Here is a 16,199-nt window from a genome sequence, read left to right as displayed (position 1 = left end):
AAAATTTTAAAAGAAACTAAATATTAGATGAAACAAGGTCATCTACTTGTGTGTTATTTCACCATAGGCTTATAAAGTGTGCCTGTTTTACTTTTTAGCTGGTGTAAAATTTTCAGAAAGGTAAAGATAAAAGAAAATTAAGAATAATATTAACTTCACTCATAGGTTAAAAATGAGAAATAGTGGATGGAGTTTAACTCCATAATATCTGAAAAAGTTGTCCTTTAATGTCACATCAAATGAATGTTCAAATTGAAAGCAGAAAAAGGAATCAGAATCGGTAACTTTATTTTGGGTGGAAAACTAAAACATATTGTTTTTCATTGTAGAGTAACATATCTGAAAAAAAGTCACGATAGTCACTATATATATATGTTTTTATTATACATACTATATTTGTTCAAGAAACTATGCTTTAGTTGTAAATGGTCTGTTATGTGATTCAAAGATAGCATAGATAATTGTCAACTTGAATGTAAATTTTTGTATGTTTTTATGTCAAGAGAAAAGAAATGAGATTTTTAGTTGAGGTTACAATATATTGGTTTCTTTTTGCAGTTAAGTGTCAGGAAGCACTGGACTTGCACTTGAATGTAATGAAAGTTTTTCTTTAATAGGCTGTCCATAAAATTAAATCTTGGATTTGAGGGACTACAATGTTAAGTGTTTAAAATATGCTCAATGATGGAATGAGTTTCCTGTGTGGAATAAGTAATGTTTGATTAAATCTATTTTCTGCTTACAGGATAAAATATTGTTTCTGACAAAATTAAATTACTTCCACAGCCCCCTCATTAGCATAATGTGGATTTTCCAAGCTGCCTTTATACATGAAATAGTACAAGCTGTAATGAATGAAAGTTCACACAAGTTATTTCAGTAGCAATTCTCCAGTGCTTTCCAGAAGTTTTGATGGCAGACCAGTTCTTTATTCCTGAAAAACCTGACGATGACTCAGTGAGTAGGCTGTTATAACATATTCTCTCAGATGAAAGAGTGACTACAGAAAATTGAAATATGTCCAGCAGAAGATCTTGAATTTATCATTATTATTATTTATCATATCTCTAAGAGTACCAAGGGGTTGTTAGATGATTTCGTCTAAGAAAAAACCCAGGAAGAAAGCTGCAATTAATGTTGTTAATGCAAGTCAATCAGAGCCTAGATATAGCAAAACAAAACAAAACAAAACAAAACGAAACAAAACAAAACAAAACAAAGCTCAAAGAAATGTGGGAAAAACAAATTGTAGGATAGAGCCATAAAACAAAGCTGAATATTTATGTTTTCACCATACTTAATCATTGTTAGCGATATATCCCTTTCCTGAAAGTCTGTATTTTAAAATTAGGTTTATTGAGGTATAGTACATATGGAGTAAATTTCAATTTTTTTATGTTTGTTTTGATTAATCTTAACAAATGATTGCAATCATGTTATCACCACTATAATCAAGAGAGAGAGCATTCTGATCGTCCCCAAAAGACCTCTTTGAAATCAATCCCTTCCAGAAGGTCACATAAACATAATCATAGAGTGAATTCCAGTTGCTTCACATTCTCGTCATCACTTAATATTTTCAGATTTTATTGTTATTAATGTTATTTTAGCCATTCAATAAACTTGTCTTGGTAAATGTGATTTTAGTTTTCACTTCCCTAATGATGTAATGATGCACATCTTTTTTTATGTACTTATTTATTTTTGTGTGTTTATTTGAAACATCTGTTCAAAATATTTACCCATTTCTATTTTGTATTATGTGTACTTATTCTTATTGAGATGCAATAGTTCCTTATGTACTCTGGAAACCAATCCTTTCTCAGGCATGTGTTTTGCAAATATTTCTCCCAGTTTGTGGTTTGCCTCTTCATTTGCTTAATAGCATGTCTTTCAAAGATCAGAAGTTTTGATTCTGATGCAGTCTAATTTATCATTCTTCCCTTTTACGTTTCTTGCTTTTTGTGCTATATCTAATAAATTTTTCTCTAAACTAATGTGACGAAGATTTTCTATGCTTTCTTCTAGAAGTTTTATAATCATAGGTTGTACATTTAGGTATATAATCCATTCGAGTTAATTTTTTGTATGTAATGCAAGGTATGGATTACGGTTCTTGTGGCCACAGGGTTCTCTCTAAGAACTGTCAAGGCCTTAAGAAAGGCATGGGCCATGAAGAAAACAAAGCCTTTTTAAAAAGATGTAAAAATGCTCCATGATGTATAAAATTCTCAAGTGTCCACAAATGGCAAATTCATATAGGTGTAAACAGATGCATGAAGAATTAGAAATATTCTGTTAACACAGTTTTTAATTTATCTTTTTTCTTTGTTTTAATTAAATTTATTAGGGTGACATTGGTTAATAAAATTATATAGATTTTAAGTGTACAATTCAACAATACATCATATATATATTGCATTATGTGTTTACTATCCAAAGTTAAATTTCCTTCTGTCACCATATATTTGATCCTCCTTACTCTTAATGTATCTTCTCCTTCTCCTCACCCCAGTAACCACAAACCTGTTGTCCGTGTCCATGAGTTTCTGTTTGTTTGTCTTTTTTGTTGCTTTCAGTTTTACTTCCTATATATAAGTAAATCATATGGTTCTCAACTTTTTCTGTCTGACTTATTTTGCTTAGCATGCTTATATCAATATCCACCAATGTTGTCTCAAGTGGCAGTATTTCATCTTATGGCTGAGTGATATTCCATTGTATATATGTATCTTCTCTATTCAATCATCTATTGAAAGATACTTTGGTTGTTCCATGGCTTGACCATCGTGAATAATACTGCTATGAACATCAGGGTGCATATATCCTTACAGATAAATGTTTTCAAATTTTGGAGATACCCATAAAAAGGTTGCTGGGTAATATGGTAATTCTGTTCTAGTGTAAAACTTACTTTACCTGATTAGCTGCTTCAGTCAGAACCTACAAATGAAAGTGCTTGCAAACTCTTTCAAGCACTCTTACATGTAATTTATTTTTATAGAATTTCTTATATTCTTTTTAATTATTTTAAAAGTAATTCCTGTTAATTTCAAATTTTTTTAAAATAAAATACCTAAACTTCTATTATCCAGAGGTAATTTGTGTTTACTTTTTGTATATATTCTTCCAGTATTTCCCTAAGCATGTATATGAATATGTGTATTTCTCATAGAATGTGATTGCACTTGTTTAATAAAAGCAAACATATCTATGTATGTGCATGTGCACAAACTTATATTTGATGTTAATGCAATATATTGTTTGTATTTGTTTTTATAACTTATAACCTTTAGTTATTAGCACTCCTACATATGAAAAATCCATGTAATGTACATTCACAAATTTTATGAAGCTCTATAGTCCTGCAGATGCCAGATATGAGATTTTTTTCTTTTTGGTAAAACATTGATTTAGGGAACTTTTTAATTACTCTTCCAACAGTTTCTAAACCATATGTAGTTAGAATTTCTAACTAAATCAAAAGCTTACATCACTTCAATAAACAAACAAACAAACAAACAAACAAACAAAAAACCTCTAAGATGGCCCTTATTCTCTGTTTTAGAAATAACTCTGTTGTCTCAAATAATGTAGCTGGCTTTATAGCCTGTCTGGAAAAGAGATAGAAAATCCCATGGCTACACATAATTTACAGTCTGATAATAAGCACATTTCTAATTCATTTTGCCAATGGAAGGAGATTGATACTTGGTATAGAGTAATGCAGATGGTTACATTTCCTCATGGAGATAAAATACTGTGTCTATGCTAGTGGAATATGACTGAATTGCATATCTAGCAAGCTGAAGATTTTTTGTTGTTGTTAATTATTTAATCGCATAGATATTTGTAAGTCCCACTCTCATAGACTCAAAGAATTTTCAATTTTCATGTTGAGATGACAAAATTAAAAAAAGATCAAATATTACTTTAATTCACCATCACAAGTCTGTTAATAACATCTTTACTTTTCTTTCTTCATGTTTTCTTTCAAAAGTCTAATCAAGAAAAAAATTTCTGATAGAATATACTTTGTTTAATAAAAGCAAAAGTATGTATGTATGTGTAATGATATAAAATATCTATATAATGTAAAATCATTGTAAAATTGCAGTATGAGTAAATTGTGGGTTTGGCGAATTAAGGAATTTATAAAACAGTTTTGGAATGGTCATGAGACAAATTCTGAGATGTTTTAAATTAAATGACAACAGGTGGAAGAATGGGAGAGAGAGAGAGAAAAAGGAGGTTAATAAGTTAACAGAGCCATGGGACAAAACCAACAAAAGACAGCTCACATTACTGAATGTATGTGGAAACTTTGAATCACCTTCCAGGTGACTATTTCAGCTCCTATCTGGACAGAATAGCTAACCACCAGATGCCACTGACTACTGCCCACAACCAATCCAAAGGATCAACACTTCTTCCTTACAGACTACACACCTAACTCAGAACTTTCTCAGCTTCACCTTCTGTGGCCCTCTATAGCTTTAGCCACTGTGAATTCTTTCAAAACAACTTACATCTTTCTCCTCCAAACTCATTTTAGAAAAGAGACCTGTCAATCCCAGAAAGTCAGACATGTTTATCTTCTCCATCCAGCCCTGCTGCTGGTGGTTTAGATGTCATGTCCAAGAACCTGATCCTTTTTCTGGCTAGTATATAGCTCAAAAAAACCTTTTCTTTTAGAAAATGTTTTAGTCTTAAAGTTTTTTTTTTTTAAATGCCTTTTTCTCAGTTATGGATCTAAGTGAAATTTTAGAAACTTAATATTTGTTTAAAATTTTAGAAACTTAATATTCTGACTCATAAAAGAATATTGTTTACTAACTGCTGAATTTTGATTTGTTAGACTTCCAAAGAAAGTAGTATTAACTTCGCATTTGTCAAAAAAAACAAAAACAAAAACAAAAAAAAAAAACAAAGAAAAACGCAACAGAGTTATCAGATAAGAAAAAACATTCAATTATGTACTTAATTTTACTTAAGTTTGCCAATGGGACTTTTTTCATAGTAGAGTTGCTTGAACAATTGGTGATGGAATTATATAATAAGTGTACTCTATTCAGAAACCCAATGAAAACTATTAAAATCAGAACAGTCCAATAAATTTCTTTAGTGAGACAATTATATTTTGTAACATATAAATATTATTTTTTATCCAAGTTGCTTTCGTCAAAAGATGATAGTCGTACCATCACTGTCTGGAAACTATCCATTTTTATGAAAGAGAGACTATAATTACTGGTAATATGGGCTGTGGCTACCTGTAGTCAGTTTATAAGGAGCCTTAAGTTAAAACTAAAAAATAAAAAGCTCATTTACTGTCAAAGCTCTGATGAAGGAAAAGGGATATATTCAAGCACCAAAATAGATGATAGGGCTACAGCCATTGGGAAGCTGACTGGAGGGGGCAGGGACTAGATATTAGATGGGCTTTGTAGATTGGGGAAATGTCTGTGTATGAATTTATTCATTCATTCATTTATTTATGTATGTTCTACAAATATTTACCATGCATCTTAGATATACATAAGAATATGTTTGGTGCTAGAAATTCAGAGATAAAGAAAATACAGACTGAGGCTTCAGAAGTCTCATGATATAGTTTGAGATGTAGTAGGTACAGTAAAAAATTAAGACCGCTATTATGAAAACATGGAGGATGTGAATCTCCATTCCTTTAAGTCATGTATATCGGATCTCCTTTAAGATGGTCCTAGTTCTAATAGAAAACCCAAAATACACATTTGTGTCTATTTCTATACATATGCATTTCTCATTATTACCTATAAAAGAGTACCTATCGCTTTTAATTATTATACTTTTTTGAATTTCGAAAATACAGTATTCTAGCCACTATATTCTATGTACTTACAGTTAGTGGAGCCATTCAGGGATAAGAAAATGTATTAATGAAAAAAAAGTAAAGAAGATAAACAAGATTAAAAACCACAAGGATAAAGAAAATGGTAAGGGAAATTAATAATAGCTTCTAATAACTTAGGCAATGTACGAGGTAATTTCACAAAAAGTTCTGTATATCTTAAAAATGATAACCATACTTTTTCTTTTATATATGTTAACTATAAAAGTTTTAAATAATACTAAAATAAATTTCCTAAAACCCATAACCCATCAATATAACATTTGATAATAATTTTCCTGGATAATTGGTGTGTTTATGCATGTTTAGTGTGAGTGAAAGATAGTGATAAAGATAGTTTGGGAGAGTAAAATTATACTATAATTGATGTTCAAAAAAAATTAAATGCATTATTTTAGTACTTCAACAAGAAAAAACATACCTGGAAAAATTGCTGTACTTTGAATATTTTTAATGAACGAAAATATTAATTACTGTAAAATTAGAGAAATTATAATGAATATATTTTCTTCTTTAAATTAAATAAAATGTCTATGGCCATGCCACCCTGAACAGGCCCAATCTTCTCTGATCTTGGAAGCTAAGCAGGGTCTGGCCTGGTTAGTACTTGGATGGGAGACCATCTAGGAAGTCCAGGTGCTGTAGGCATAAAAAACAAAAAAAAAATAAGGGATTGTAAGCCGACAAGATACTTACAATCTGTGAGATCAACCAACGGTTGCCTCATCTAAAAATATATATAAAATAATAAAATAAAATATTTATTTTAAAAATTAAGAATTTTCCCCAAATTTTAACTACATCTTTTGTACTAGACAGTCTGTATTTCCTATTCTAAATGATGACATTATTACACTTATTTTCTAAAATTCCACTGTCACTAGAATTTCAACTTTTATAATTATATTACTGATTTTACAAATGTCAGAATTACAATATTTACATTTGGTTCTTTTACCGTAATTCTTCTAGATTTTTTCCTTTGTTACATATTAAAAATCAATATTTGCCACTAAGATTTTAATATTGTTTCTTATTCTTGAGTTCTTTATTTTTATTAATTATTGGGCTGTTTTTAAGATGGGTTCATGGATACTTTTATATGCTGAATTAGTAGATGTTTAATGATATGCTCCCCACTATCTTGAAAAAACATCTTAGCTAGGTATAAAATCACAAGATCACTCTTTATATAAGAACATTGTATTATATTTTCCATTAACTTTTGATATTGAATAATACTGTGAACAAATTTGATGACAAATTTTCTTCTTTCTCATAACTGACTCTTTAAAAATCTGTTTTTACCCATTGGTGAAGTTTTTTCATTATGTTAAGATAAGCTTTATTGTAAACTTAGGCTTAGTGTTTTTTACTTGTCTTTCCTTATGTCAAGACAGTTTTCTTCCCAGAATATTTGAGCATTATTTTTCTATTTCATATTTTCTATTCAGGTATGATTATGTAAATGTTGGATCTCCTCTTTTTCTTTCTTTCACATTTACCATATTCTCTATAATAGATTATTTTATTTACTTTCCTATTTGTTTTTATGATTTTCATAAGCACATTTATCTTTCTCTTGGGGTGTGTGTGCCTATGTGTGTGCGTGTGGTAGTTGAGAAAGTATGGGGAGAATGTATTTGGAGTAGTACTTGGCTGCATAAGAAGATATTTTATTTTTTTACTCTGGGAACACATCTCTCCTCAGCTGGGATTTATTACAAAAGAAAAAAAAAGATAAGTACACTGTTATGACCTTCCAGTGCTTTATCTTCTTCGTCTTTTATCCTGCTTCTCAACTCTTACCTCCACAAGCTGAAAGGCCAGGTCAGAAACAATAGAAATGACTTACTGGTATGGCTACTTTTTTAACTCCCCCTTCTTTACTATTCTGCTGTTAACCTGTGTCTCTTCAAGGTCAATATCTCTCTCAAGGTAGACCTTATCATTTCAACGCACCTCAATTTTTTCTCAGTTCAATGCAATCTGACTGTTCTCACCCTTACACTGAAAGTGTTTTCATCAAATTATAATATTAGATTTAAAATCCTGTGGACAATCTTTAATCTGACTCATTTGACCTGGTGTACCTTTAGATAGGAAACTGAAACAAACAAACAAAAATCTTTATCCTATCTTTAAAGCAACAGCTAAAAGCAAATGTGTATGCACGTCAAGCAAATGTACCTGATTGTGCGCGTATGTGCGCGCGCGCGCGCGCACACACACACACACACACACACACACACACACACACACACACACAGCAAAGTCCAGGGTTGATCAATGTGCCCTGAATTTTGCAATCAGAAAACTTGGAAATAAAGTTAAAATTTAGCACAAACGTAAGTTTTGTACTTTATAGTTGAGAACGAGTTGTTTTGTTTCTTTGTGTAGGGAGGGGATAGTTCATCATGATATTGGAGTTCTTAGTCTCTGAAGGTGTAAATTTAACCTGTTTCTCTTAATCCTAATGAAAGATGTCTTAGTTCAGCTACATTTTTCACCTGGAAAGCTTCAGAATAATTTATTCTATTTCGATCATTATCCAGATGGTTTCCACAGTCCATAATCATAACACAACTATGATCTTGTTTTGCTGAAGTTTAAAATCTTTCAATACTAGCCACTTCAGGATAAAATAAAAAAAAAATATATATAATACATTATTTACATCTTTCTTAATTTGACTTCTGATGACTTTTCGTGCCTTATTTGCATGCATACTATGCCCCTGCTAATTAAACTTTTTACAATTATCCAAAGTGCCCTGCTTGTTCTCTCTTTCATTTTCTATAAAAGTTTCCTCTATTTGGAATGTTTTTGCACTATTTTGTATTTCTGCAAAACTTTAACTCCCTCTAAATTTAATGTTTTCAATTTCTTGATTATTGAAATTCCTTAATTCCATTCATCCCGCATATGCAAAATATAAGCATTTAGAGTTCTCTGAAATCAGAATTAAGTATTCTGTTCTCCATGGCCTCATTCTTCTTTAAATATTTCCGTTATATTATATATTCATTTCCTACTGCTGCTGAAACAAATTACCACAAATTCAGTGGCTTAAAATAATACAAGTATATAATTTTACAGTAATGGAGGTCAGAAATCTGAAATGAGTCTTATTGTGCTAAAATTAAGGTGTTGGCAAGGGCTACAGGCCCTCTGGAGGGTAAAGATAATCAGTTCCTAATCTTTTGGAAGCCAGTTGCATTCTTGGCTCCTGGCTTCTTCCTCCTCCTTCAAAGCCAGTAGTGTACATCTTCAAATCCCTCTCTGACTCTGACCCTCAGCTTCTGTCATCACACCTTTCCTTTTCTGACTCTGACACTATAGTTATCCACCTATAAAAACCTTTGTGATTACATTGGGTGCACCCGAATAATCCAAAATAATCTTTCTTTCTCAAGATCCTTAATTGAACTTGCAAAGCCCTTTTTGTCATGTAAAATGACATACACACAGGTTCCAGGGATTAAGATATGAATATCTTTGGGGGGCATTATTCAGCCTACCACTCATATAGTATTAACTGAATTGCTATTAAATATGTTTCTCCTTCCATCAACAGTAAAGAGTCTTCAAACAATTCTTTGTTAAATTAATTAAAAAAGGAGACCATTAGACTGATGGCCCTAGGTAAACAAACCAAAACCTAAGCCTGTAAATGCCTCAAGGTTACAAAATCAAAAAGCTAAAGACAACTAGTCACAAACAACCAACTAGGCTTAGGCTATAGCCAGTCAAATAATTTTGTTTCTTTGCTTCTGTATTTTTTCTATAAAACTCTTACCCCTGGCTCCTATGAGCAGAACACTCACCTTTGGTTTATCACTGCCTGATATGAGTTGATTTTTGCTTAAATAAATTCTTTTAAACTTTTTAATATGCCTTAGTTTATCTTTTAATATCTCTGAGAGCTACATTCATCAAAATTTCTAAAAACTACAGATTTATGGGTCAAGTATCGGATTTACTAAATAAAATCTCTAGACTTTAAGTCAAGGGATCCTCATTTTAATGGAGTCTACAACACTTATTATACAAATGAAAGTGTAAAAGCCACTACTAGAAGTCAGAGACTGTGTACGATTTTTCACTATTTTATCTTGAGTTTCTAGAACAGTGCCTGATGCACACAAGATCACAATAAATGCATGATTAAATGACTGAATGAATGTATTCTATAACCTTTAAATTATTTTCATCCACAAGATTGATCCTTTAATTATAAGGTAAAAAAGAGGAATAGCAGCATTTTTTAAAAAGAATATATTGGGCAATTTCTAAATCACTTTCCAGCTGAAATTTGCTGGTATACATAATTTGTGTAAAAGGAATCTTCAAGATAGTACAATTTGATAAGAGAAATGGCAAACAATACTCCGAATAAATTAGAGCCCTATCCCAGCATTTTTACTCTCCCTGCTGGGAAATTTAGAACAGAGTCATAGAATAACCTCAGACTGATGCATTTACTTATAAACACTCTGGCAAAAAATAATTTTATGGTGAAGCTAGAGATATGAATGTGAAAGTGATCTGAAAATCCTAAAGTAATGGATAAATAAAAGGATTTTTTTTGTTTTTTGTTTTGTTTTGTTTTGTTTTAGAGTTGAAACAAGGTTTTAAGCTTGGATTCCTTCTTTAAGTCTCCTCCATTTAGAAAAGTACCAATGCTGCTCTCTGTGATGGTTATAAGAGGTGTCCTGTTCATATCTCCTTTCAAGTAGTACTTGCTATTTAGTTGCAAGGACAGAAGTTAGTTGACAGCTTCCAAGTAGAGCACAACTAGTACCCATCACAGCATTGAGTCAATGCCACACTTTTCCTGGGACACTCCCAGCCAATGACTAAGCATGGCACAGCTACAAAAGGCTTGGCCATTTCTAACGAACTTGTGACCCCTCTAATAGGCAACATGCTTTGGAATGCTCCATCAGTTTTGGCTGAGATTTTGTCAGATCTGATTACAGTCTGGGTCTTTTCTTTCCCAATTTTCTAGCCTCTTTTCTTCCACAGGTGTTAGATTTTCTTCACAATTTCAAGGACTGCCCTGCTTACTCCTGCTTTCTCTTGCTTGCTTTCACTTTATCTTTCACAGGTATTATCTCTTCCTCCCCTCTCTAAACAAATAAACAAACAAACAACAAAAGTTTTCTACACCTAACACTAAGTGTCTGCTTCCTGAAGGACCCAAACTGTCATATTTCCCTTCCTGAAAGTCCTCATTTCACCTTCCACTTTGGCTTATTTCTCTAGCCTTATTGTAATTTCTGAATTCTGCTCAATGCTGGGCCTACTTAATGTGTGTGAGGCATGGGCAGTTGCACAGGAGCTTTTACTCAGAAGGGTCTATCTTGGTTTCAATCTCCTTTGTTGACATCTTAAAATTCTAAATAATTTTTGGAATAAGATCACCTTTTTGTTTTGTTCTGGGCCCCCAAACCATGTAGCCAGTCCTGCATCACTTTCTGCACTAAAACTTTTTTTAAAAAATTAAAATGAAAACATAGTTTACTTTTTATGAACATTTAAGTTGTTTGAATCATTTGTTTCCTATTGGTTTTTGTTGTTGGCACTTCTTTTGTATTAATTTTATTCTTCTTTCCTTTTATACTCTAATTTGGGTGAGAGTATGTGCATGTCTTATTCCCTAACTGGAATGCAACCTCTGAAATCACATGTGAGGCCACTTTGTACTGCACATAAAATTGTCAAGTAAATATACAGAATGACTGTAAATATTTTCTGAAAAAATGACACAAAATTTCCTTAACATAAAAGGAGAGGACACAGATTTAAGAAGGGTAAACTTCAAGGTGTGACTAAAGTAAAACAATGCTTTAGCACTCCTCTATCCTCTCCTTCTATCTCATGAGGTAGTGGGGAAAACTTGTTTTCCAACAAACTAAAACTCAATTTCTTCTGATTTAAACACTTTCATTATGTTTAAAACAGCTCATTTGCGATAAATTCTCAATCATTAAAAATTCTGTTCAACCTTCCTTTGTCTATCTCTCTGGAAGAGTTTGCTTTTTCCTTATGAAGGGAAGAGAGCAGCCCCAAGGAATCTAAATAACAACAAGAACAAGAACAATAAAAATAACAATATATATTTCTATGGACCAGGTACCATACTAATCATTTTACATTTAAAATTTCATTTATTCTTTATAAAAATTCTACAAAGGTGTTACTATTGATAATCTCTCAAAAGGAGTGAATTATGGTTTAGAAAGTTTAAACAATTAGCAAGTAGAGTTGGGGGACTGCAACTCAAGTCCATTTGCTACAAGACCAGGGTCCTAGCCAGGACACTTTTATCTCAGATACAAATATTTACCTGGTATTCATTTAGCAAAATGTATAGCTTTCTCCACAGATGTGTTTCTTTCTAAACACACCTGGGAAAAATATCTTGAAGCTGCCCATTGAAGTCCACATGGGTGAGAACATAAGACAAATCTTAATTAGGAAATTTAAAAGAAAGGCATTAATTAATTGGGCAAAAGATGTTTCCTACTTTCAGACCATCAAATGCACTACATTTTCCCCTTGTGCTTCAAATTACCTGAGACACTTATCTAGGGAAGACAGACCTAATCTGCACAAATGACCATAATCCTGAGAGCTTCTAAAGCTGATATGCAAAGATGGCTGAAATTCAAAGTAGTCAATGCAGAATGTGCTGTGTGAAGCTTTCAAAGTAAAAATTAACTCACTTATTATGTCTGTAATAATCAAAGTAGCATATTTTGCCTTGCATAACATTTCTCATGTTTTCCATAAATCATGATTTTAGCATCCTTTTGGAGGATTAAAGCTAAAAGTCATTCCTAATACTTAAGCACATTTTGTTTGAGTGGTATAACTGTTTTATTGGGACTTGCAACTTGGCAGCTTGTCTCTTCAATTACACTTTTTAAGTAGGACAAGACTCTGAAAGAAAGCAAAACCTTCGTCCCAAGTCTTGCAATGGGATTGGATATGCTGTAGTATCTTGCTGAGGCACATTTCCTAAAGCAAAAGTGTGTTTTGGCTGATGGTTGCTTCTGGTCACTTAATGCTACCACGGAACAATTACATTCTCTTTTCTGGTTCCTACAGGCCAGCCATCTAAAATTAAGTTAGAATATGCACATTTTTGTAAGGGAAATAGACTTGATTTAAATAAACCATAATAACTAATCAGTGCTTCTTAAAAACATGCCGTGGTCGACATAGACTCAGTGAAACCTCAGCAAATGTGTTTTAAGTGTCATGATTTTTAGTTTCATTCTTACATAAAGAATCCTCAAATTGAATTGTTTCTTTTTTTATACAATAGGGAAAAATAGTGTCTCACCTTTTCCTAGATAATGCATCTTCTTTTAATACATTAACGTAATACTTTTCTATTTTGAGTAGGTGTAAGTTGTTCTTGCCTCTGTCTTCACATGCCCTCCAAGCTAGAATCAAAGATACTTTCTATATACAGTCTTAACCCTATCCAGTGTGTGGAGCATGGAATTAACTATGTTGCCAGTTAAAATTTTTCAAATATTAGTGATATCAACTGGTTTATCCTACTAGTAATGAAGTTACTCCTAAACAATTCAGTCCATAATCAAGAAGACTTTTGAATTAGTGTAGGTGCCAAAGATCCAGAACCTGGTGCTTCTGAGATGAGCTATGCACAGATAGGTGCCAAACAAGCCAGTCTTTCCTCATCTGTGTGTCGTGTTCTCCAGAATTTTGAATTTCAATTTTCCAAAATCTTCACTTATGCCTTTTTGTTCCTTCCTTGATTGCATCTCGTATATTTTAAATTATACTTGATAGTAGACTTCATGTATTTGCTGGTGATTCAGAGGTGTACCAGAATATTTTTGCCAAAAGTAATGAACATAAACATTTTTACAAAGTAGGTGGCAGTTTTTTTATGGCAGTTTCTTGAACTACAAATTGGACCTAAAATGTAGCTTGAAATTTTTCATTAATTTGTAAAGTTCTTTAAAAATCAAATAAGAACCAGGTCGAAACAGGGACTATATTCAATGCATTTCAAAGAATCAGTTGACTCTATTTTTCTATAATGTCACATTTTCTTTTCTGATATAGTCATTATCGTAAGATATTCTTTGAAGTACATGTCCCTAAACAAGAAACTCACTATTTAATTCAAATAACTTTCATAATTATCAAAACTGCTTAATAATGAAGGGGAAAGGCAAATGAGTCTTATTTACAATTTGTACCTATTACAACTTGTCTCTCTTCTTACACCTCCACAGTCACACAATGTTAGAGTCTAAAAGCATTTCAAGCCTCTGAAAAAAAATCAAAAGATAAATAATTGCTTTTTGCCCCAACTTCAACTGATCCGATCATGTGCATATTCTCTTTTATTTTTTGTTTCATCTAACTTTTTTTTCTTTCTCACTGTTACTCCACTCTCTCAACCTCTTTTTGCTAAATGTGCTCCCTATGTCTTCCTTCCTTTAGTGTAATGGTATCAAATAAAATGTAGTAAGTATTAGAAAGGACTGAGAAATCAATTCCATAAAATTTCTGGGTTAGAAGCATACTGACAATTTATGGAACATTTTTGTTTTATTTTGTTATTGCTCATGATGTAAAATGAGAAACATCCAACTCTTATAAAACCTGTTATAAGAAAATATAGTCAACCCCACTTTAATGGGCAAAATTTTATGCCAGTCTGCTCTTGAAAAGATTTTTCAAAGTTAGGGTCAATACCATAGTCTTCTTCTGGTTCTGCCCCTTACCTGGTGGCAGATAGTTTGTGTAAACTGCAGGGATATGAGTGTAAATCTTGAGTCTTTCCCTTCCTAGTTAGTTCACTTTGGCATGTGATCTTCTTTAAATGGACAGTACAGGCCTCGCAACATTCTTATGACTATTAAATGAGATAACACAAAATCTAGATGCTAAATACATGTTCATTTCCCACACACCTATGTAATCAACTTGTTTGTATCAGTGTTACTGATAGGATTATAACAATGAAGGAGGAAATGAGGGCTATTTATTATTTACTTACTTAATGTCTGAGTTATATACTTTGACTTCATAATTGCAGATACAAATTCCATAATTTGAATATTGACTTAAAACCCACAAACTCATTTTACAAATCATCTTTCTCATTTTATTTAAATGGAGTTGTGAAGTTGAGAGGGTAGGTATCATTATGATTTATTATTTTAAAGAATGAGTCCAAGTGATTACATGCTATAGCTAGTGATTGACAAGCTGAATCCAAAAGCCAGATCTCTTAACTTATATTCAAATTCTTTTCAAATGTACAGTGTATAATTAAAAATAAAAAACAATGTTTATCACAATTTATGGTAAATGGCATTGTTTCATGGTTGTCAACAAAGCATAATAACTAAGAGCATAAACTCTAGATCCTGAGTATGCAAGTCCTAGTTTTGCCACTTGCCAGTTGAGTAAACTTGGATAATTTACTTGTTTTTGTACTCCTGGTTCTCTCATTTGCACATTGGGTATAATAGTACTTCATTGGGTTATCATGAGAATTAAATGATAATGTATGTAAATTGCTAATATAGAACTTGGAACATAGTAATTGTTATATATGTTTGCTATTATTGTTATTATTATTGTATGACCTGGAAAGAATAATAATAAGAGCAAGTGTAATGGTAAATAATGAAAATCCATTACATATGTACTATAATCAAATATCTTATTTTAATTTACTTCTCTCAATGATAGATGTACATTAGCCACATTTTACAGATGAGGAAATTTATGCTGAAATAGTGAAAAATCCATTCTAGTTCATGAAACTAATACTTGTTAGAAAAAGGTTTAAATGAAAACCTGTCTTCAAAGTCTATGTGCTTTCCACTATACCACGTGATGTCACTTAGAGTTAATCTAGTATTTCGTGTCTACAACCATGCTACCCTGAACAAGCCCGATCTCACCTGATTTTGGAAGCTAAGCAGAGTCGGGCCTGATTAGTACTTGGATGGGAGACCACCTAGGAAGACCAGGTGTTGTAGGCATAAAAAATTAAAAATTAAGGTATTGTAAGCTGACAAGGTTCTTGCAATCCGTGAGGTCAACCAAGAGGTGCCTAGCCTAAAAAAAAAAAAAAAAAAAAAAAAAGAAAAAATCTAGTATTTTCTTTTCAAATTGAGCAAACTAGGTCCAAGGTAAAATATTCATGAGTCCTAGGAATGATGTCTATCTAGTTAGTTATTGGCCTAAATGAGGACTCAGGATTCCTAAATCAGAGACCAGTGCTTACATGGAACAAGGC

At 32.1% G+C, this 16,199-nt stretch overlaps 2 pseudogenes; both read left to right on the top strand.

Annotated features, from left to right (window-relative positions):
* Positions 1–6,422: 6,422 nt before the first annotated feature.
* Positions 6,423–6,541, top strand: LOC111745382 (annotated as a pseudogene).
* Positions 6,542–15,823: 9,282 nt separating this feature from the next.
* Positions 15,824–15,942, top strand: LOC111745381 (annotated as a pseudogene).
* The last annotated feature ends 257 nt before the right edge of the window (positions 15,943–16,199 follow it).

The sequence above is a fragment of the Pteropus vampyrus genome, unplaced genomic scaffold, assembly GCF_000151845.1.
Source record: "Pteropus vampyrus isolate Shadow unplaced genomic scaffold, Pvam_2.0 Scaffold153, whole genome shotgun sequence".
NCBI classification, from domain to species: Eukaryota; Metazoa; Chordata; class Mammalia; order Chiroptera; family Pteropodidae; genus Pteropus; species Pteropus vampyrus.
Note: the sequence above shows the minus strand (reverse complement) of the source record. Positions and strands in the feature narration are given on the sequence as shown.